Here is a 25,394-nt window from a genome sequence, read left to right as displayed (position 1 = left end):
AGCCTTAAGCCGCGATCATGAGATGGCATCAGAAAAGAGGCAATACCAGCACGCGGCCTGAAGTTCTTGTAAGGCGCCACTTAGGCGCTCTAAAAACATCCAAATAAAAACAATGAAATAACAGGCCCAGGAGTTGTGTGCGCGCACTGAAATAAAATTTTAAAAAGCACGCGAGTGGTGCTCAGAGGCGCTTGAGTGAGTACGCTGGCGATGAGCGGGTGCGTGAGCGCGCATCCTGCTCTTTTTCAAGGCACATACTCATGCTTGTGGCGCGTGGCTGTGCACTCCCGCAAGCTGTATGCCGCCACAAGCACAAGTATGTGCTTTGTAAAAAGAGCTGCACAACGACTAAAGGTCTCCTATGCAGTGCATGCGCACTGCGTAGGCGAGACCTAAAAGGAAAGGTAGTCAGAATTAAAGGAAGGAAGTGAGAATGGGACAGAGATCGAGTGGGTGGAAGGGAGAAGGGGAGGGAAGAGTCAAAAGAACAGAGGGTGGAGGAGACAGAGCGTCTGCCTCTGCACCCAACCCTCACTGTTCACCTCCGTCACCCGTGTGTCTGGGATGCTGGGGTCCGTGAGAAAGAGTGCGGTCCAGCAAGTCTTTCAAATGAAACAGAGATATGAGTGAGGCCAGAGAATATATTATTATCTACGGCAACATCGCTTGTCTGCACCTGTGCACCCAGGCTGCTGCACCCCAGCCCCTTCCCCCGCACTGTGCTCAATTGCAGCTCCTGCGCACCGAGGCTTCACTGCTCACCTGCCACAACCGGTGTGTCCAATGACGTGCCGGTGCGAGCTCCAACTCCGGGGTGCCACTCTCAGGGTGGCACAGCAGGTCTCCGGTCGGGGACGGTGTCTTGATGCCACGATGGAAGGCGTCAGAAAGGCCAGAGCATCAGCACCGGTTGAGCACCTGCTGCGTGCTTTTTCATGCAACTAACTCAGTGTCTGAAAAGGGAGAAATAATATAATGGTGGAAACGTCTTAAGGTAAATGAAGGTTTATTTCAAGCTTAAGAGAGAACACCAGTTGAGTGCATCCTTCCTTCTTGAAGTACGATCTACCAACTGTTAGTGGTAATCATGGTTCAAAGAGGAGTTGGAGTGCACGAGAATACACAAGGGTAAATAATAATATATTATGCCAACGTTCACATACAAAGGAACAGAGCGCATGCTAGAAGGATAATGTGCGCGGGCAATGCAGTTGGGCAAGCCTGTGTGCATGTACACTTGGTAATCAGCTCACTACAGTGCCCCAAAAGCCAATGCCACGCGACTGTGAGGCAGCGCAGCCCGCTGGCTCAGGCCTACAGTATGGTCCAGCAGGTCCTTAAAATGAGAGAGAGATGTGACTGTATGAGGTCAGAGATCACATCATTATGCACGGCAACATCGCTTGTTTGCACCTGTGCACCCAGGCTGATGGACCCCATACCTTCCGCCGCACCACACTCAATTGCAGCCCCTGTGCACGCAGGCCCCACTGCTCACCTGCTGTCATTGGTTTGTGTCCAAACACGACTGCCAGCAGGGCCCACAATTCAGATGTAGTTTTGATTGCCAGGATTATGTACACCTCATGGATCCCTTTGTGCATTGTGATATGCAAGGTGAATGTCATGTCATGTCAGTGATGTCATGAGTGATGTCACTGACCATGTCATGAGTGATGTAATATGTGACGTCATCACCAGTGCATTGCAGGCGCGCGAGTTATAGTTAGCTCAACTAACTATAACAGGTGAATTTCTCTGGTTTTATATGAGTCAAATGTCCAACTAACTATGACGTCCCTGAAACCTAGGGTTTTTTCAGTGAATTTCTAAGGTTTTTTAAATGCTAATTCCTAACTATAATGTCTGTAAAAACTCTGTTTTTTACAGTGAATATATATATATTTATATCTTCATTGATATCTATATATCTATATTGGAACTATCAATTTTTTATGCCAGATGGTTTAATAATGTATAGGTCTATATGGTTTATGGATGACATTTACCTCATGTTTTACCTAGTACACAATGGCCGCCATGTTTACTTTCACTTGCGACCTTTGCTGCACTGTAGTTCTTTGTCTATGCCCAATGTTGATATATGCACATAATTCCAACAACTCAGCGTGTGATCAAGACATTAGGTTGTCAAAACGCGTAACGCATGAGGATTAAATGCTATCTGCTTTTGCAAAAGGACTTTTGAGTGTGTGTTCTTATTTGGAGTACTTTTTGGATATATATATATAGAGAAAGAGAGAGATAGATATAGATATATACAGATATATATATATATTCACTGAAAAAAACATAGGTTTCAGGCACGTTATAGTTAGGAATTAGCATTTAAAAAACCTTAGAAATTCACTAAAAAAACCATAGGTTTCAAGGGCATTATCGTTAGCTGGACTTTTCACTCATACAAAACCATTGAAATTCCCCCGTTATAGTTAGTTCAGCTAACTATAACTTGCGCGCCCGCAATGCACTGCTGATGATGTCACATATTACATCACTCATGACATGGTCAGTGACATCACTCATGACATCACTGATGACATCTCAAATGACATCACTGATGACATCATCCAGTGAATGTGTGTTTTTCTGAAAATTACATATGTTTTATATATGTATATCTCAAGGTCGATGGAAGAATAAATGGGTATATAAGTGTCTAAATGGATGATTTGTTTTTGAAAAATTGATTGTATAACTGACTGATTAAGTGTATCTTAGTGAACACATGGCTTAGTGAGTAATGTTTAACTGTGTAAATATCTGTATCGGTCTCTCACTTTGTGTATAAGTGGCTGCATGGGTTGGTGAGTAGCTACATGAGTGTCTATATAGGTTATTAGTTGGTTTTTTGAGTATCAGTATGAGTGTCTGAGTGTCTGTATGGTTCGGTGGGGGGTATTACGTAGTGCATAGGTGCATGAATAGGTGACTCACTGTTTGTATGTGTTGAAGACAGCATGTGTGCAGGACTGTATGGGTGGATGAGTGTGTGCATGGGTGTGTTAGTGAGTGATAGACTGTCTCAATAGTGTCTTTATGAGTAACTACATATGTTTTAAACTAGTATATGTGACTATTGGTGTATATAAGTGAGTATATGTGAGAGTGAGAGATTGAAAGAGTTCCTGTATGAATAAGTATGTGTTTCTATAAGTGATTGTTTAAAAGACTAAGTATGTGTAAGTTTCTGTAGAAGTAGGTGTGGTGGTGTGTGTATAACTGTATATTCAAGTAAATGGATGTTTGATTCTTTATTAGCATGAGTGACTATGTGTGTGAGTAACTCTATGGATGAGTGGCATTGTGTAACAGGATGTATAGGTGTGTGAGTACATATGATGAGTGAGTACATGTATGAGTGACTGTATAGGACTGTTGGTGAATGAGTGGATGTGTATGTGGATCTTAGAATTACTGAATAGGTTGTTGTAAATGGTATTGGTATGTCCATTGTTTTGAACATTGTAGTTTCTATTTTTGAATGTGTGTATCAAAGGTTATATTAGGGGAAGAGGAGGTCTGCCACTCTATCACAAGGATGATGTCATTAGTGATGTCATTTGTGATGCCATCAGTGATGTCATGAGTGATGTCACTGACCATGTCATGAGTGATGTAATATGTGACGTCATCAGCAGTGCATTGCGGGCGCGCGAGTTATAGTTAGCTGAACTAACTATAACGGGGGAATTTCAATGGTTTTGTACGAGTGAAAAGTCCAGCTAACTATAACGCCCCTGAAACCTATGGTTTTTTCAGTGAATTTCTAAGGTTTTTTAAATGCTAATTCCTAACTATAACGTGCCTGAAACCTATGGTTTTTTCAGTGAATTTCAAAGGTTTTTTAAATGCTAATTTCTAACTATGCCTACAGAGATAGGACATGTGAAGAAAGAAGAAAAAACGCACAGAAAGAAAAAAAAGAAATGCAGAAAGAAGCAACAGAAGTCCTCAAAGACGAAGAAAAGTGCAGGAAGAAGGATAACGTGCAGAAAGAACAAACAGAAGAGCAGAAAGAAGGATTGTTGCAAAATCATCCTGTACCCTCAACTTTTTCAGACGGATACTGGTGGTAACTGAGTCAGACTAACCAGTCCTAGAGCCAGTGCTATGTTAAAAGACACTCAGAATACAGTGAAAACACCTACATACACTAGGGAACACTATGCGTTGGGGTCCCCCTGTGATCAGCATGACCTCCTCTGTAAGCCCCTAGTATATAATAGGGCAGGGGATTAAAACTACCTCTTAAAACGCGCCACAGGGCGTGTGTGCACACGTCACCTCAGGCCCCGTCCCCTCACTTCCCCACTGTGTAAACACGCCCTGTGGCCATTTTAAGTTGGGAGATTAAGTCCCCTTGAATCCTGAGGGTCCATAGGGTCCAACTAGACCACTAGGTACCTACAGTAAGCGCCACAGAGCTGCGTTTCAGAGAGATGTAAAAAGGGGCACGGCCTAGACCACCTCTCTGCAACGCAGCGGAGTGGTGCTTACTGGAAGCACCTGGTGGGCTAGTTGGCCCCCAGGGTCCCTCAGGATTGAAGGGGAATTATTTCCCCAACTTAAAACACGCCACAGGGCTTGTTTGCACACGTTAACTCAGGCCCAGTCCCCTCCCTTCACCACTGTGTAAACACGCCCTGTGGCCATTTTTAGTTGGGAGATTAAGTTCATTTGAATCCTGAGGGTCCCTAGGGTCCAACTAGCCCACTAGGTACCTCCAGTATGCGCCACAGAGCTGCGTTGCAGAGAGGTGTAAAAAGTGGCACGGCCTGGACCACCTCTCTGCAACGCAGCTCAGTGGCGCTTGCTGGAAGCACCTGGTGGGCTAGTTAGCCCCCAGGGGCCCTCAGGATTGAAGGGGAATTATTTCCCCAACTTAAAATGCGCCACAGGGCTTGTTTGCACACGTTAACTCAGGCACCGTCCCCTCCCTTCACCACTGTGTAAACACACCCTGTGGGCGTTTTTAGTTGGGAGATTAAGTTAATTTGAATCCTGAGGGTCCCTAGGGTCCAACTAGCCCACTAGGTACCTCCAGTATGCACCACAGAGCTGCGTTGCAGAGAGGTGTAAAAAGTGGCACGGCCTGGACCACCTCTCTGCAACGCAGCTCAGTGGCGCTTACTAGAAGCGCCTGGTGGGCTAGTTAGCCCCCAGGGGCCCTCAGGATTGAAGGGGAATTATTTCCCCGACTTAAAACGCACCATAGGGCGTGTTTGCACACGTCACCTCACGCCCCATCCCCTTACTTCCCCACTGTGTAAACATGCCCTGTGGCCGTTTTTTAAGTTGGGAGAGTAAGTCCCCTGAATCCTGAGGATCCCTAGGGGCAAACTAGCCCACTAGGTACCTCCAGTAAGCGCCACAGAGCTGAGTTGCATAGAGGTGTAAAAAGGGGCGTGGCCTCAGAACACCTGTCTGCAATGCAGCTCCCTGGCGCACACTGGAGATACCCGTTGGGCTAGTTGGCCCTCAGGGACCCTCAGTATTGAAGGGGAATTAATTCCCCAACTTACAACTGGCCAGGGGGCGCGTTTGCAGAGTGCTGCAAGGAGGGGGCGTGGCCTCCAGCGAGATGCCGGTCTTTTATTTATTTTATTTTTTTAAGAAGGAGGGCTGTGTGGCCCCCCCTTCTTTTTCTAATTTACCGGCCCTGGGGACCCCATCCCCCAGGGCCTGCACCCTAATTTTTTTTGTTAAAAAAAATTAATTTGGCCCTCCCATGGCCTTAATCTGCCCCAGGGACCCCAACCCCCGGGTCATGGCCTTTTTTTAATTTAAATTCTTTATGAGGGGGCTGCGTTGCCCCCCTCCTCAGGCCACTTATGGCTCCGGGACCCCATCCCCCGGGGCCGGCCTTTGTTTTTTAATATTTTAAAAATATATATATTTATAGAAACACCTAGGACATGCTGGACAAACTGTATGTACCTATCACCATGACGATTTGTGTGATATTCATTAAAAGGCGACTATGCATAGAATGCACCCACATGGAATGTATTTCCACCGCTAGTGAAGCTCTGACGTGTCTGACGCCCTACCGTGCCTAATCCCGGCGCCCCCGCCGGTGGGTACACCCTTGTCGTTTATTTATACAAACATGGGTAGCTATTGACGGGCACATTTAATATACACGCACACCAAGCCATTCAAAGGGGATTTGACAAAAATTCGACCAAACTATGCAAGAAACCCCCCTCACGGTTAATAAAAATCACATCCACCGCCGGATGTGTAATACTTTTTATTTTACTCTCTGGAAAGGAGACGAACCTCACTTGAGAGTCACAGTGTGCTCCTGGCTGAGCCCAATGCTATGTTACACCCACCAGTGCCCGCCGATTGCCTCACACCTCTGTGTTGTATTCCACCAGCTAGTGCATATGCTATGGCACTCTCTAGCCCATGTGCACTGTAACACCACCCCATGAATATGTCATGCCACACTTGTCTTGCCTTGTCACAGTGCATATGCAACATTACACTCCCCAGCACATATTTTATATTACAACTTTAGAGACTAGTTATGTTACACAACACTGCCCTGTGCATATTACACTCCAAGGCGCATATCGCATAGCACGCGCTAGTGCCTGTGCTATCTCGCGCTCTCCAATGAATCTGTCATTGAGCACAATGTATAGCATATTATATTTCACGCCCCGGTTCATCTTATATCACACTTTTTGGTGCATAGTTTATACCATATACTACATCTAGTTTTCATTTTCAATCATGCTCTCAGGACTATGTTCTATATAACACTGCGTCCACCTACCCTTTTCACGGGCATTACATTTTGCGATAGGGGTGGAGGGTCAGGGGGTGTTTCTGCCAAGTGAGCCCGGATTCACAGTCACAAACGTCCTCTTCTTCCTGAATAAAAGTGAGATTATGCTGCATACTTGTTCATATTTTAAGTAGTTCGCACAGACACACATTTTAAAAACAATAAAGTTCCTAATACCCACCTTCTTTGAACAGTTAGCTTGCTGCCCCATCCACCTCCTCCCTATCCTCTGTTGTCTGAATCCATGGACTAACCTCCTCCCTCCTGCCATGCATGGTCTTATGTGCTGCCACTGCCCTCCATTTAGCATGATGTACCAGTCCACTCCTCCTGCCCTCCATTGCCCAATTCTATGGCCCATCATTGACCTCCTGCTTAGCCTCTGTGCTTAGCTTGCTGCCCCTATTCTCCTTCCCCCTGCCCTCCGATGTCTTTTTGAATGCCCCTGCTCCATCCATTTTGCCCACTATGTTCCATGGACCTGCCACTTCTATCTATTCTGAGTGTTCTGTTGAGCTGCCACTCCCCTCCCACCTGCCTAGCATTGTCAGATGACTGTAACCTGTCCCTGCCACCTCCACCCTGCATGTCCACATGCCATGCCCCTATCCCCTTCCTCCTGTCCTCCATGGTCCATTTTACTGCCACACCCTTCTGCCCTCCCTGATCTGTTGTGCTGCAACTGCTCCTCCTGCCTGCCCCATGCGGTCCTGACCCTCCCTTCTATCCTCCATGGTCCTTTGTGAATGCCCCTGCACCCTCCTTCTTGCCCATCATAGCCATTGTGCTGCCACTAACCATCCCGCTTGCCATGCATGGTCTTCTGTGCTGCCATGGCCCCTCCCACCTTCCCTGTGTGGTCAGCTAGCTGCCCCTGACACCCTCCCACCTTCCCTCCATGGTCTGTGTGTATGCCACCATAGTCTCATTGTTGCTCTCCATGGTGTTTCTAGTTTCTAGTGCCCATCCTGCCTGACCTCCATGGTCATCTTGCTGCTCCTGCCCTGCCACCTTGCCCCCAGCCCTCTGTTTCCATGTGCAGACCCCCTATTCCCTCCCTCCTGGCTTGTCTGTTCCATTGTAATGTACCTGATCCGTCCCTCCTGCCCTTTATGGTCTGTTATGCTGCAGCTTTCTCTCCTGTCTGTCCATTATGGTCAGCTAGCTACCATTGCCTCTTTCCCATCTGTTCTCTGTTCTCCATGTGCATGGTCCTGTCCCGTCCCTATTGCTTTCTATGGATTGTTGTGCTGCACTCCCATCCCGCATGCGCTGTGTGGTGTATTGTGCTGCTGCAAACCCTGATGCCTGCCCTGTAGGGTCAGTTTGGTGCACCTCTCCATGTCCCTCCTGTCCTCTGTTATCCTAGTCCATGTCCCTACCCCAATTCCTCCTGCCTACCATGATTCAATGTACCATACTTGCGAACATTTTGAACTTGGTAAGAGGGAGATTTTGAAAAAAACTGGGGTATTGATTTTCCCCTTTGAGTTACATTGAAAAAGAGGAGATTGTAGACAAGAGACAGATAAAAAAAAACACCCATTTGAGCTTAAAAACATTGGACGTTTGCTGGCTGAAACGGGTCTGTTGGCATGCATGGTTGTACTACCACTGCCTCTTCCTTCTGCCCACAATGGTCTATTATATTGCCACAGCCTCTCTTGCCAGTTCTGTATTGTTGGTTTGTTGCCCCTGCCCCCCTTTCCACTGCCCTCCATAGTCTGTTGTGCTGCCACTGCCCTTCCTGCCTGCCAAGTGTGGTCAAATTGCTGCCTCTGCACTCTCCAACCTGCCTTCAATTTTCAGAGTCCGTGCCCCTGGCCTCTGCCTCTCAACAGTATCCCAATGAACAACTAGATTGCTAACATTCTATATTTATTACAAAAGTGTGGAACGCCTGACGTCATCTTGATGTAATCAAAACTGTAATACCTAGAGTATTTCCTTTAGAAATTACATATATGAGAGGGTCTTCTTTGCATCAAAATTATGGTCAGTGCTCTAAAAAACTAAAATTAGGACATATTTTCTGAGTTTTCAAATAGCGACAAAGAACTTTTAAATTATTTGTAATCTTTATGTTTTTTTATCCAGTTGACCACTTGATTAAATGTTGCACCTTGGCGAGAGGATGTGGTGTTACTTCCAGAGCTGCAGACTTTGCAACTGGGGAACCAGGTTGGAGTTTCTGCTTCAGCTCAACATTCTGTGATTGTGGCCAAATCACTTAATCTCCCCATGTCTACAACCAAAATGAATTTGATCTTGTGTGATGTAACCAATGCTCATGTAAAGCATTCCAATACCTGACAAGTCTGCACTATATAAAACTGCAAATACACAAAAAATAAGTGTTTTGCACACTTCTGTCATTGGGCCACATGTGGGCTACATCTGGGTGATATGTGTGCTGCATTTAGGCTCTTTTGTGTCTGGTGGCCATCTCGGGAGATTTATTTGTTATGAAGTTTCCTAATTTCCTCATTTACTGCAGTCTCCTCAGTAGGAAATGCTTTCAGTTTTTTACTTTGATTCCATCAAGAAGGTATTCAGATATGTCACACATTTGCCATAAATTCTGAATGTTAGCACTCTAGTTGCTCATTAGATCACTGTAGTAAAACTACTGCTCACCAGGGAAGTCTGCTGCTGGTATTCAAAGTGCATTTTTCAGTCTGCATGTCAGAATTTGTTCATGAAATAGAAGAAGATTTGAGAAGTCAAAATGTGCCCTAATTTTTATTTCTGCAGAACTAATTATAATTTCTATGGCAAAATTAACCCCCTCATTTTGTTCCTTTGTAAATTAAATGTTGTAAGTGTTACCACTTTATTCCAATCAAGATGGCTTCAGGTGTGCCATTTTTTTGTCATAAGTAAGACTGTTAGCGCTGTAGTTGTTCGTTAGAACACTCTGGGACATTCTGTCATTGAGCTATACTTGGGTTACATCTGGGTGATATTTGGGCTACATTTGGGCTCTTTTGTCTCTGGTGGCCATCTTGGGAGATTTATTTGTTATGAAGTTTCCTAATTTCCTCATTTACTGCAGTGTCCTCAGTAGGAAATGCTTTCAGTTTTTACTTGGTTTCATCAAGAAGGCATTCAGATGTGTCACACATTTGCCATAAATTCTGAATGTTAGCACTCTAGTTGCTCATTAGATCACTGTAGTAAAGCCACTGCTCACCAGGGAATTCTGCTGCTGGTATTCAAAGTGCATGTTTCAGTCTGCATGTCAGAATTTGTTCTTGTGTGATGTAACCACTGCTCATGTAAAGCACTCCAATACCTGACAAGTCTGCACTATCTAAAACTGCAAAAATACAAAAAATAAAAAGTGTTTTGCACACTTCTGTCATTGGGCTACATGTGGGCTACATCTGGGTGATATTTGTGCTGCATTTGGGCTATTTTGTCTCTGGTGGCCATCTTGGGAGAATTATTTGTTATGAAGTTTCCTAATTTCCTCATTTACTGCAGTCTCCTCAATAGGAAATGCTTTCAGTTTTTACTTGGTTCCATCAAAAAGAAGAGATCACTGTAGTAAAGCTACTGCTCACCAGGGAAGTCTGCAGCTGGTATTCAAAGTGCATGTTTCAGTCTGCATGTCAGAATTTTTTTATGACATAGAAGAGGATTTGAGAAGTCAAAATGTGCCCTAATTTTTCTTTCTGCAGCACTAATCATAATTTCTATGGCAAAATGAATCCCCTCATTGTGTTCCTTTGTAAATTAAATGTTTTAAGTGTTACCACTTTATTCCATTCAAGATGGCTTCTGGTGTGCCATACTTTTGTCATAAGTAAGACTGTTAGCGCTCTAGTTGTTCGTTGGAACACTCTGGGACATTCTGTCATTGGGCTATACTTGGGCTACATCTGGGTGATATTTGGGCTACATTTGGGCTCTTTTGTCTCTGGTGGCCATTTTGGGAGACTTATTTGGTATGATGTTTCCTAATTTCCTCATTTACTACAGTCTCCTCAGTTGGAAATACTTTCAGTTTTTTACTTTGATTCCATCAAGAAGGCATTCAGATGTGTCACAAATTTGCCCTAAATTCAGAATGTTAGCACTCTAGTTGCTTATTAGATCACTGTAGTAAAGCTACTGCTCACCAGGGAAGTCTGCTGCTGGTATTGAAAGTGCATGTTTCAGTCTGCATGTCAGAATTTTTTTATGACATAGAAGAGGATTTGAGAAGTCAAAATGTGCCCTAATTTTTCTTTCTGCAGCACTAATCATACTTTCTATAGCAAAATGAACCCCCTCATTTTGTTCCTTTTTAAATTAAATGTTTTAAGAATTACCACTTTATTCCAACCAAGATGGCTTCAGGTGTGCCATACGTTTGTCATAAGTAGGACTGTTAGCGCTCTAGTTGTTCTTTAGAACACTCTGGGAAGCTGCAGTAGAACACAAAGGAATCAACTGACAGTCTCTGCCCTTGTTGGATGTACATGTTTTACTGAGAATGTCAGACTTCATTCTCACTTGACTGAGAAAGATAATGTGAATTTACAGAAAATATGCTCTCAGTTAGCTTATAGATCACCTTCGAAACCTCCGTGTGAAAAGCATGAGAAAATAGTTTTCTCTCAAACATGATTCATGATATCACAGCAGAAGGCTTTTTCACATGGTAAAATCACCTTAGAACACACCACAATTCCTAAAATGAGTATGGTACCATCAACAAATGATTATAATGTAACTAAAGTCTTAAAACCTTCTATTAACTGCAATGCTTTTAATGAGGTGCTATCATGTATATTGCTCCCAAGATGGCTGCCAACACTTCTTGGATGAAGTGCTGACAGCCAATCAGATCTCACGATGAGATGTGTGGTTAGGCTCCGCCCAGATATATATGTCATTTTACTTTTGATTTTCTCAGGAACTACTGAACGGATTTACACCATTTAAACAAAAGGCACATGCCTGACCTAAGGACTACCTTTCTGCCAAATTTCAAGTAATTCTGTTCAGCCGTTCAGGCTGTACCTTCGACTAAAGGTCCTATGGGAAAATGCATGGGGAAAACGCGTTTTTGGACCCCCCTTTTTTCTCAGCCCCCACTTGACGCATCACCCCGAGGAGCTGAGCGGAGCGCCCCATTAGTTTTGAAAATTTCACGAAGATAAGTCAACCGGCGCCAAAGTTATTCAAAATAGAATTTTCAGATTTCCTATGGGAACTCGGTCCTAACTATAACTATCTACTGGCGACCGCCAGTAGATAATATATACAAATTAGAGAGGGACAATGCCTTTTGCCATTTCCACAATATAGTCTTTAAGCATAGCATTAGCATAGTGCCATCCATGCCGAGCTGTAAAATTAGAAAAGCCTTTTACCACTCCAGGCACAGTATTGCAGCTTTAGATTGTTAAAATACCATCCAAGCCAATGTTTAATGCTCATTGGCGCTCTTCAGAGAAGTATAGCTTTGTCCAGACACAGGGAAGCACCCAGTATAAGTAAAAACAATAGCCTTTCAGGCTTAGAGTGCCAAATAAATTATGTAAAATAGGAAGCAGAGAACTCTGGATAGTTCCCACATTTAGGTGGAGAGCAGCTCCTATGTAGAACACCCAGCAACACCAGCGACACTTTAAATCTGCTCACTTCAAATATCTGTTTTTCTAGTAAACCTTTGAAGTATAGGATCAGAAAAGTGCCATCCACACCGAGCTAGAGAGGCACAGCAAAGTCTTTAAGCATAGGATTAGCAAAGTGCCATCCATGTTGAACTGTAAAATAACAAAGCCGAAGCTTGAAAGGGTATTGTTTTGACTTAAACTTGGTGCTCACTTGTGTTGCATTGTATTGTATTGTAATCCACTCTATCACAAACTACAACACTGTACTCTACTGTACACCACTCCACTTTCCAAACACTTAACAAGACTATATCACTCTACTCTGCTGTAGTTTTCAGTACTTGCCAATACTGTACGAAACACCACTACACTCTACTGTACAACACTGTACTGCAATTTATGGCATTTTACTCAACTGTACTCTACACCACTCCACTCTACAGCACTCCACTCCCCTAAAGTGTATGGCACACCACTTTATTGTATGACACATTACTGCACTCTATGCTACCCCACTCCAGTGTACTCCACTTCACTTGATTACACTTTATCCCACTCTACGTCATTTTACCATACTTCCCTTTATGTCCATCCACTGTCAAACACACTACTCTACTGTATTCAACTCCACTCCAGAATACTATACTACGCTATGACAACCTACTTCACTATATGCCCATCCACTCTACGCCACTGTTCTACACTGTATGATACTCAACAATACGTCACTCCACTCCAATCTACGATATGCCACTTGACTATATGACATGGCACTTCATTCTACAACACTCTTCTCCACAACACTACACTCAATGATGCTCCAATCGACAACACTCTACTTCACCCTACTGCACTCTAAGCACTCTACTCTATGAAAGTCCACAACACCCTACACTACATTACGACACTCCAGTCCACAATACAACTCACTGCTGTGCTCTACAGTACTTTACTCCATTGTATGAGACAATATGTCACTACACTGTATAACACTTTACTATACTGTGCGATACGCCACTCCACTCAATTCCACTCTACAACAATAGACTTTACAACACTCTCATCCACTGTGGTGTACGACACTCTACATAACAACCCTCCACTCTATGCCACTCTACGACATTCCACTCAATGACACTCTAATTCCCCACTCAATTTCACAAACCTCCAGTCGACACTCCACTGTACAACACTCAACTCTACTGTTCAACATGCCACTACACTTTATAACAAGCCCCTCAACTCTACAATGGTCCACTATACTCCACACCATGTCACTCCACAACACTATATAGCACTTTAATCCACCATAGAGGACGTCACTTCCCTCTACTCGAGTCCACTTTATTCCACTCTACAATACTCCACTCTTTGACACAAGGCTCTACCACACTCTCCATCACTAAATTCTATGACACTCCACTTTACAACACTCCAATGAATGACACTATGAATTGAAACACATTTTTATTAAAAAATAAAAAACATTAACATACATACAATGAAAAAAACGAAGTTTAAGGGGAATTTATAGATAGAAATACTTTATTTATTCTTTCTATACAAAGCCAACTTAAAATACATAAACATTATAAGTTGTAAAGTTATCATTATAACTTCAGTTTGTAATTTAAGCACCACCTTCAAATTACTATAAGTCACACACCTACAAACACTGGGCCTGATTCCCAAAAAGTAAACTTACACTTTTGTTTAGGTTTACTACTTTCTGGTATTCACAAAGGTAAACTTAGACCAGAAGTCTAAGCTTACGATTTTCAATATTCACAAAGGGCATTTGCGAGTAGTATCTTTGGGTTTACACTTGTGCAGAATAGCTGTACTTGGTGCAGAGTTCCACACTCAGGGTGGAATCTTGGCACTTGTGGTGAAGGAAGTTGGTTTCATCCTCACACACCTGTGTCAGTGCCTACTATCCCCAACCAGCTCCAGGTGAAACTCCATAGTCAACAGCCAATCCCAGCATTGCTGCAAACAAAAAATCAGAGCAGCCAAAAACCCTTGCAGACCTTTCAACATGTCGCTGAATGTGTTTGTTGGTTCCCCCTTGCCAAGTGACAGGACAGTTTGAGGAAGAGTCGAGTAGAGAAGATTTTTAGACAAAGTATAAAGCTCTTTGTGATATCCAGCCAAGATGTCACGGCAAGATACTGTTTTCCCTCAATGCCATCTTGGAGATGGTTTGTGAGTGGGACCAGGATCTTAACTTTGTGACCTGCTGCTCCCACGTCATCCCAGCCTATGTCAAGATTCTAGCAGCTCTCCATTTGATTGCTACAGGGTCATTCTAGAGGGTCTCTGGTAACCTTGGGCGTAGTTCGCGAAGTAGCACTTCGCGAAGCTACGCAAAGTGCAGTTCGCACTACGCGAGCTACGCGTAGCACTTCGCGAACTGCGTAGTACCTTGTTCGCACTGTGCCAGATGTCGTTTTCAATGATTGCACAGTGCGGACAAGCAACCGGCACTGTGCAATCATTGAAAATGGCATCTTGCACAGTGCGAGCTGTAATTTTCTGCTGCTCGAGTAGATTTTTACTCGAGCGGTAGCTTTCTCAACGCGAACTGGTAGTTTCTCATCGCGAGCGTTCGCGAGCATACGCGACCATTCGCAATGAGAAACCTGACCTCCTCGCATTGGGAATCTCGCCGGGAGGTTTATTTTCCATGCTCGCGATCGCCAACTTGATGTTGCTGATCGCGAACAAGGAAAAAGTCTCGCCGGGATGTCATTTTGCTTGCTCGCGGTCGCCAACTTGACGTTGAGGACCGCGAGCAAGCAAAAAATGACCGCAGCACTACGCAACACTAGGCTACGCGTGTTCGCACTGTGCTACATGCAGTTCGCGTAGTGCGAAGTAGCGCTAACTTCGCAAACTACGCGAGCGTATCGTAGTGCTTTGCCCAGGCTTAGTCTCTGGTGACCTTGTGGGCATTTCTCAGGAAATCCAGTCCTTATGCTTGCATTAGGTGGGGAGATGCATCAATAGGAGAGCCCATCTCCACATATGAATGCCCATACACTGGCCAGAAGGCAAGGGCTAGCTAGGGATGTCTACCTCTTTTCCCGCCTTCCACATGTGCTAAGTGCAATTGATTGCACCAATGTGGTTCTTCTGCCACATTGCCACAATGCACACATCTTGTGCTACAGACACTGCTGGCACTCTATTATTGTGCAGGGTGTCTGTGATGCCAGTGGTAGAGTCACTGATGCGCATGCAGTATTCTCAGGCTGTGCCCATGACAGCTATGTATTCTACAGGTCACCTCTTGACCGGTGGATGGCAGCGGGAGAATTAGGCAACATGTGGGCTCTGGGTAAGTATCAAGCACAACACATGTCTGATATGTATGATTGTTTTTTAATATACACAACTATTATACAGCACTATTCCTCATGCAACATACATGCCCCCAACAAACACAGCATGTACCATTCCATACATTATGTACTGTACAGATGCAAGAGGGAAATATACAAATATTCCCTGGAGCTGAAGGAGCATGAGCAACAGAGACCTGGTAAGCCCATGAACAGCATTATGTGTCTGCTAGTATGGTGTGATAGTGACAGAGTTGTACCATCATGTGTCTTATGTCACCTTCACATAATCTGAGCGATTGCTGCTGTAGTAATGAGGCCAAAGCCTCATTGGAGCACATTGACTTCACTAACCAGAGTGCATTATGGGACTAATATTGTTCTGACCACAACTGGGGAAATGACCCTCACAGTTTCGATTGAATGAATAAATGCACTGGCAACAACATGACTGGTGAACCAAGGGCCTCATGACTGTTGTGTGCAATTGGGAAGGAATGCGCCTGACAAATTCCAGTGTGGGAACAAGAGGCCTTTGGGTGTTGGATGCTGTATCATGCATGCCTTTTATTTGTGTTTTTTTTAGGTTAAAAATATATCATGTGCCAATAAGTAAAGGCTGACTTTGTGATATTTGTCTCACTCAAAATGATAGCAACTTTTCTAAGGGGGACAAAATACACACATCTTCCAAACCGTGGCTCGTATGTCATTTGTAATGTCTAGGTATCTGTACTAACTATGCACATATGTTAACTTGTATACAACACCAATGAAACAGTCTTGACATGCTAAATGTGGCACTTGCCATGTAGAGTGTCTGATGTTGTTAAGGGATATTCAAATACTTACATTCACATCATAGCAAAGGTCATATCCAAGGCCTTGTTTGTATATGCATGCCCAAACCAACATTTGTGTTGTGTTTGACAATGCTACACAACAGATGACATTTGATAGTAAGTGTAAGACTCTTGAGACTGCACATTACAAGATAATAATAGATCCATGCTTAGTTATCGACATATTCATCCAGACTGTGTCCCATGTCCACTTGTAGACTGACATTGTAAGATGACTATGTTGCAATGTCAGGAAACACTGATTGCAATAATGCTGAAGGTGAGAGTTGCTCAGCACAGAAGTGCATAGTTTCCAAAAGTGTGAAAGATGTCAATGTGTGAGTGAATTCAGGATATCACCTATAATTGGTTAGTGAGATCAAAGGAGAACAAAGTCTGCACTTGCTTCATGTAGTTACATGCTTTGCTATGACTTGTACACCAACTACATAATGTTTTGCCATCTATTTCAGTGGACCCAGCTAGCCAAGAACACCAGGAACAGGACATGAGGCAGAGCGGGACCTCCTCAGGGCGTCGGTGGCCACAGCCTCTTTCTTCCAGTAAAAAGGACAAGGAGGAGGGACCCAAAACATCAGCAGGCAGGGGAAGTGCGCCCCCCACAGAGTCTACAACAATTACAACAGGCCGAGTGGAAGTTGAAGACACTGTTGGGGGTACCGATCTGGACACTTTTGGTCAGGGGTGTAGTTTGACTCTCCCCCGACACATAGCTAAGATGTCCTAGGAGTAAGACCCTATCATCACCTGGGTCTGTCACCAACCCCTCCCTACCTCTTGATGCCCCCATTCCATCTGGGCCTCCAGCTGCCCCCACTGCCATTAGTCCCCCTCCAAGTGGCTATCTAGATGAGCCAAGGGAAAGCTCTGCCACGACACCTGACAGCTGTCATGTGAGACCCAATCCCCTCCCTGTATTGTCACTCCTGTGGTTGCATCCCAAGAAGTGATTGTGGATCCTGATTGGAAGCCAAATGTGTCTTCTCAGATCCTACCGCAGATCTGTGATTAACTATTTAGATTCCAAGAGGAACATGCAAGAGACATGGCCCCACTCAGAGCCACCATCACTTCCTTGGGTGCAGCCATGTTGTCGGCCTTGACACAGCATCTGTCCCAAAACACCCTCCATTTGTCACCCTGTATGTCGATCCATACTGTTTTCCCATGCATCCCTCATGCCCCTCATGTTTCCCACTCAAGTGGGGTGTCCGGCCCCATACCAGGCCGCCAGGAGGAGGCCACATAGGTGGATCTCCACATCATGGAAAAGGAGGATGACGAGGATGAGCAGTGACTGGACCATGTTTGGACAGTGGACAATTTATTTCCCCCTTTGTATATTGACTGGTTCCCCTGACGCTTCCTGATGTGTTTTATTTATTTTGCCCAACCACCTTCAAGTCCCCTTGCCAATTCTGTATAAAGTACTACACATTTATGTCTCACTCAGGCATTGTCACATCTATGGCCTACCACCAGGGTAACCAAATAACCATCATCATATATTAACACATATTGTGGGTAACATATTTTACAGTGATCATCGGGGATCTCACTTGCCTCTTTGCAATTGTGGTGGTGAGGGTCACTGTGAGTAAGTGTGTTTACTTTGTTGGAGGTGAGGTGCGAGTGGGTGTGGTAATTTATTTCAAGGTTCGTTTATATGTGATTCTGGAGGAAGAGGAGGCAAAGTGAAAATCAAAATTAGGCTAGGATCACACAATTTGGTTAAGTGGAGAAGCTGGGATGATCCCCACCTTTACTGGTTTCACGTTGTGCAGTTCAGCCACCAGATGCATGTTCCACTTCCTCTACACCTACCTTACGAGCTCCAACCCCCCTCCACAACTGCAACCCTGCTGGCATCAGCACAGCCCTCATCCATATTAATTACCATACATTTTTGGGCCCTGGGATTTTGTTAGCAAGTATCCATGCCATGGCCGTTTAACCCAGTTGCGGCTACTCCTCTTCATAAGAGACAATATAAGCAATTAGGTATATACTGTACTTACTCACATGCATCTTGAGTCCTCCTTTCGTTAGCCAACATGTTATAAAGTGGTATATTGTTATGAGCCATATGTGAGCATATGGAGCTGAGTGACAACAGTGGTATTGGACACACACCACATACTGCTGACATTTAATCCACTTTTTAGGAGCATGAGCACTTGGTAAAGTCATTCTTAGGGATACTTACCACAGTCCCGCATCTGCCCAGTGTGTGGTGCCTGACCAGATGTCACACCCCGTACGTGTATCAGAGATCACTGTGGGTTGTGTTTTTCTGAACAACATCACAGTGCCTACATTGTTATGTTATGTTATGTTATTATGTTTATAAAGCGCTCAACTCACCCAGGGGCATCTCGTCGCTGCCTAGTAGGCCAACAAACTTCGACAGAGAAAAGCCAGCAAAAGGAATAGGAGAAAGCTCAAAACAAAAAAGTTTTTAGCTTTTTCTTAAAGAGTTCAAAACTGGGCGTTGCTCGCAATGTAAACGGGAGCTGGTTCCAGTATTTTGGGCCTAGATAAGAAAAAGATCTGCCTCCTGTCCGAGAGAGACGGTAGCAGGGGACCTGTAGCAGACCCAGAGAGCTAGATCTAAGATACCTTGCGGGGCAATATTTAAGAAGTTTTTTTGGTAGATAAAGAGGGCCACTATTGTTCAGAGCAGAATAGGTAAAACAGCAGATCTTAAAGAAAGCTCTCTTTTTCACCGTTAGCCAGTGAAGTTCTCTAAGTAGTGGTCGAGAGGGGGTGCCTGCAGGTTGATTCAAGATCATCCTTGCAGCTGTGTTCTGGACTACCTGCAGTTTGGCTAGGAGAGTCTCGCCTGCTTCTGCCATCAGTGCATTGCCATAATCCAAACGACTGGTGACCAGGGCTTGCACCAAAGTCCTGCGATGGTAGGTAGGCATATAGGGAAGGATTTTTCTCAAAAGCCGAAGGCTATAATAGCAGGATGCAGATGTGGACATGATATGTTCTTTCATGGACAATGTCCTGTCAATTTTTATGCCCAGGTCATTCACTGAAACCTTGGTGGTGGGGGCAGTGCCCAATGTAGTTGGCCACCAATCGCTTGACCATGCATCGGTTGCTTTACCCAGAAGCATAATTTCTGATTTATCTGGATTTAGTTGTAGGAAATTTACCGTCATCCAGTCATATTGACATCAGACCATTTGCAAAACGGATTTTCTCCTCCTCTAAGTTACCCCCAATAGCTGTGTGTCATCTGTGTAAGAGATGACCTCGAAACCCCATTGTTCAACTATCCTTGCCAAAGGAGACATATACATGTTAAAGAGGGTTGGGCTCAGACAGGATCCTTGCAGGACACCTCTCTTCAAGGGCATCTTTGGCGAGGAATAGGGACCCAGAATAACTGTTTGGGATCTGTCCACCAGGAAATGTTTAGCCATTTCAAAGCCGTTCCTTTAATACCCCCAGAAACTAGTCTCTCCACAAGCTGAGTGTGCGAGATGGTATCAAAAGCTGCGGAGAGATCTAGAAGGATCAGTATAACTGCACCCCCTGCATCAACTGTTCGTCTAAGCAAGTCAGTTACTGCCAGAACGGCTGTTTCTGTACTGAATCCTTTGCGAAAGCCCGATTGAGAGGGATATAGGATTCCATTTTGTTCAAGATAGGAACATTGATATGTGTGTTTTCAGTTTACATTCTAGTTGACACATGATGAACAACATTTCCTAGTTCAGTTCTTAGGTTTGGGACTGTTGATGGATTCTATGTAATAAATCTAAGGGTTGACTGATCCCACTGTAGTAGTTTGGACCCTCCACTGGCCATGTTTGCATACCAGTTTGTGCTGGTGGTATGGTTGTTGATATGCCCCATGACATTGCCTCTCTGCAGGGACCTGTGCTCCAGTAGGTGACTATACTCTGGCTGTATGTGGCAATAAAAGAAAAAAGTAAAAGTAACCAGACATAACTAGGACATGTTGAATATGTGCAACTTGTCATACATTTACTCAATTGCATCTACATGCCAACAGTAATGGTAAGTGAATTAGGCACATTATATATTGCCATATACCAGTGTAGGTCAAAACACCAGCAGTGATGGGCCACTCATCGGGACTAAGGAATTGGAATTTGCCATTTTCATCAGAAAGGATTCTGGGGCTTGTAGTGCATTGGACTAAATGAGACACATAAGGGTCAGACTCACCATGCAATTTGCACACATTTGGGACAGCATCCATGGTCACATTTATAGTGTATCGCAGGCATTTATCATTTAGTGTCTTTGTTAGAATCATCACACATTATCTGTCACCACACTGAGGTCAGCACACACAGCAAGCCCATGGAGCAGATGGGGATGCATGATGGAGAGGACATCCCTCTCGAGTGGGGTGAGACGGAGGCAGGGTCTAGTTTGTCCACCAGGTAGAGCTCTGGCCACCTCTATTCTGCTGTACTTCTCCTTCACCCAGCAATTCCCATTCTGCCACTTATTCTTGATGTCTGTGACAGTGTGGATATCCTCCCCCAAAGCAATGACTGCAGTAGCCAAATGCTGCCATAGGGCTGCCTTCTGTGTGGCACTGCTGCTGTAGGGATGTAGACCATGCAGTCTTTTGCAGTGCCTCACTGGGCTCCTCACTGAGTCGTACTCTTTTTACTGTGTATGTCTCAGCTCTGGCCCCACTTATTAGATCTTTCGGCTTCCATCTAACTTCTTACGCAGATGACATGCAAATAGTGGTGTCTCTGCTTCCAAATCAGGAAATAGAGAGTGGGAAGAAATTCCACGATTGTATGGAGTCGGTTAAGATTTGGATGACTGAACATTGTCTAAAACTAAACTTTAGCAAAACCGAGATAATCACCTTTGGAAACAATACTAACTTCTGGTCACCCAGGTGGTGGCCAGAGGAACTAGGTACCCTCCCGACACCTGTCAGGAAACCAAAAATCGTAGGAATAATAATTGACAATAGACTCACCTTTGGAGATCAGGTGAATGCGGTCACTGCTTCCACTTTCCACACCCTTAGAATGATAAGAAAAATATTGCACCTACTACACCAGGACAGCTAACGGATAGTGGTAACCTTGCTCATTTTATCTAAACTTGATTACTGCAATGGTTTATACCTGAACATCCAACAGCAACACATGAATACATTGCAATTGTTGTAAAATGCAGCAGCCAGGCTACCCCTAAATTTACATCTATAAAAAAAGAAATCAGAAAGCTTCACTGGCTGCCAATAAGGCAACAGACCAGATTTCAATCGCTTTGTACCGCCTTCAAGGCTCTGCATGATGGTGGACCAGATCTTAAGCAGTGTTCTAGGTGGTACACCTCAAACATAACTCTCCGCCCCTTAGGAGCAAAGACGGTGATAGTGCCTACCTTCAAAAGAGACAACTTGGGAGGCTGAAGATTCTTTACCTGTACCTCTAGGGCATGGAATGAACTTCCCTTCCATATCTGAGCCTCCCCCAACCTGCTGTCATTTAGGAAGCCGCTGAAAACTTGGGTAGTCGTTGACCGAGGTTTTCGTGTTATCCTACTACTCCGAATGTAATGAGCTAAGCGCCAGGACACCTTAGGATAACCTCTGTGCTCTATAAATGCATATAAACATAATATAACTATGAACTTGATTATCATGGTGGTCTCCTCCTCAGTAAAAGTCATTTTCACCCTCAAATTGTTTGAGAAAGTTGAACAAAGGAATGAAAATTTAGAATCTCACATAACCAATTGGATGGCGTGCCAGCGTGGTACCAATTAAAATTGGTATCACCGTCATGGTGAACTTAAATGCATGTTAAGAAACCTAGGTACACCTACTTGTTTTCTAACACTTAGAGGCTGATAACGATGTAGGGAGGATCGCCACCGCCTGCATGGCAGTGGCGATCTACCCTACATTTCCCTCCCCCACCACCCATTTCCCCCCTACCATATTAGTTTGGGGGGGTGGGACGCGGACGGAAAGACCGTTCACCCAATTTTCTGCCTGTCAACCAGTCGACCGGGCGGAAAAGGGGCTAGATATGGTGGCGGTGTCTGCTAGACACCGCCATCCATATTAGCATGGTTGTGGGAAGGAGCCTTCCGTGATGGCGATGCCACCACGGAAAGGCATGTGGAATTTGCTGTCGGGGGCCCCTTGCGGGCCCCCAGGGTATTAGGGGGGTGGGTTACACATGGGGGTACCTATGGTACCTTCCTACATTGTCATGGACAAGGTGGCAGGCACTGCATGGTGCCTGTCACCTTGTGCATGACAATGCACACAGTGCACAGTGCACAGTGCATTCCCAGCATTGTGGCGGGCAGTGCTGTGAACACCGCCCACCACAATGCTGGGAATAGAGGATGCCACCGCCACGGTGGCCATGGCATCCTAATTGCAGGTGCGGGACCGCCGCACCACTGGCGGCCGGTCCCAGCACCGCTAGGGTGGCGGGCGGATGAAAGTCCGCCCGCCATCCTAATCAGCCCCTTAGTTGTGCTGAATAAGTGTGGGATGATTGTACTGCTCGATTTTCCCGGCCTTTCTGTGTTAAAGGGGAACTAATGTGACTTCAGTCTCTTTCCATCCAAGTCTAAGGGTTAGAGTAGTGTATAGAGCCTATTTATTAGGCACTTCGACATGATCCTGTGTTCTTCCCCATAGATCAGGGTTTGCACACATATCCTAGGGGATAGATTCGTTAGTATTAGGGGTAATTTATTCTGTAGTGAGGGTATTTCATGGAGTCGTGCTGAATTCAGGCCTGGTAGGCCTCAAACGGGAGAGACTCCATCTTTCTTCCTGCTCCGGCAGCTTGGGATGCTTCTAGGTCATAGGCAGTGTTTTAGTTAGGAGGTGTTATTCGTTTGGAGAGAACCGGTTCAGGCCGGCCCTTATCGAAGGATTGTATTTTTCTTCATGCCGAAGACACTACATCAGGCCGGCCGGCTGGGAACGTGTCCTTGGCACGGGGAAGTACAAGAATTTGGTGGGCGGCAGGTTACGGGCTGGAATTTTCCATGAGAAAAGGCACCTCTATATTAGTGAAAGTCTGAGGCAGATACTGGCACTTGCTTTTAGTTCGTAGGCGGCACCTGGCCGTTAGCAGTAAAGCTACTACTTATTCCATGGAAGACAAATGACAAACTTGAAGGTGGAGGAAAAAACCGACAGATAGATATTCTTCTAACAGAATAGCCAAAGAGAAGAGAGTAGCCGATGAGGAAGAGGTCCCAGTGACTCGGAGAAGGAGAAGGGAGTAGATCCGTGACTGCGGAGGTGTGACTTCCAGGCGAAGCCAAGGCACAGACGAGAAGGGAACCTAGATGACCATTGAGTGCAGGCTACATACGACCAAGGTGATGTCGACCCCTTTCTTATTAGAGTGTACAACCTAATCTTTCACTTTTCTTTACAGGTTATGTGTCACACTGTACTGTTATGTGCTTGCGTATATGATATATATAATAAAGTCAGTTTGTAGTGAATCGACATGTGCTGCGTGTTCTTGTATAAGAGGGTAGCCTATTCTTCTAGTCAGCTGTGACTTGACATGAACAGATGTTAACCCTGATCAGGTAAGTGGTAACTGAATAAGGGAGAGAGGAGCCCCTCGAACCAGAGAACAGGTTGTGCTCAAACTGGCGGTCCTTGTGTGATCTGATACATAGTAACACTGATTCCCTTGTTGTATGTCGTGGTAATTATAGGATGAACTCGTGCTAAGGCTGCCGTCTGGGTAGGAAGTCCTGGGTCCATCTAGGACCGCGAGGCTAAGGCTGCCGTCTGGGTAGGAAGTCCTGGGTCCATCTAGGACCGCGAGGCTGAGGCTGCCGCCTGGGTAGGAAGTCCTGGGTCCATCTAGGACCGCGAGGCTGAGGCTGCCGTCTGGGTAGGAAGTCCTGGGTCCATCTAGGACCGCGAGGCTGAGGCTGCCGCCTGGGTAGGAAGTCCTGGGTCCATCTAGGACCGCGAGGCTGAGGCTGCCGTCTGGGTAGGAAGTCCTGGGTCCATCTAGGACCGCGAGGCTGAGGCTGCCGTCTGGGTAGGAAGTCCTGGGTCCGTTTGGGACCGCGAGGCTAAGGCTGCCGTCTGGGCAGGAAGTCCTGGGTCCGTTTGGGACCGCGAGGCTAAGGCTGCCGTCTGGGCAGGAAGTCCTGGGTCCGTTTGGGACCGCGAGGCTAAGGCTGCTGTCTGGGCAGGAAGTCCTGGGTCCGTTTGGGACCGCGAGGCTGAGGCTGCCGTCTGGGTAGGAAGTCCTGGGTCCACTTAGGACCGCGAGGCCGCCACTTGTATTATAAGAGGTCTTGATATATATATATAGTAGGAATTCCCTGTCCTTAGGTGGTATATATATGTGGTTTTGTTTGTGAATAGGCCCTAGGGAGGGGGTAACGTTCTGGCTGGGTTAGAGAGGCTCTGTTGAGCGGGTTCTATCTGATCCGAAAACCCAAGCAGAACAATGATTTACCTCAATCTTTACGAAAAGCAAATTCAAATATAAAAAACATTGAAGTGAAGACACCTGGAGAACTCTGTTCCTTGGATCCCGCAAATGTCTGTAAATATTTTAACCATACGTTTTAAGCTATGATGTCATTTATCTGCATTAAAAGCATTCCACCTCTTGGAAAGGTAACTGATTTCTTTTGGCGAAAAGAGTACCAGGCCAGAGATGCTCCTCACATATATATGCTATTATGGATAAAGAATGCACCAAAATTTGGAACAGGTAGTGATGAG

The sequence above is a fragment of the Triturus cristatus genome, chromosome 5_1 (assembly GCF_964204655.1).
Source record: "Triturus cristatus chromosome 5_1, aTriCri1.1, whole genome shotgun sequence".
In the NCBI taxonomy this organism is placed as follows: Eukaryota; Metazoa; Chordata; class Amphibia; order Caudata; family Salamandridae; genus Triturus; species Triturus cristatus.
The sequence above is the reverse complement of the archived record's forward strand: the minus strand, read 5'-3'. Positions refer to the sequence as shown.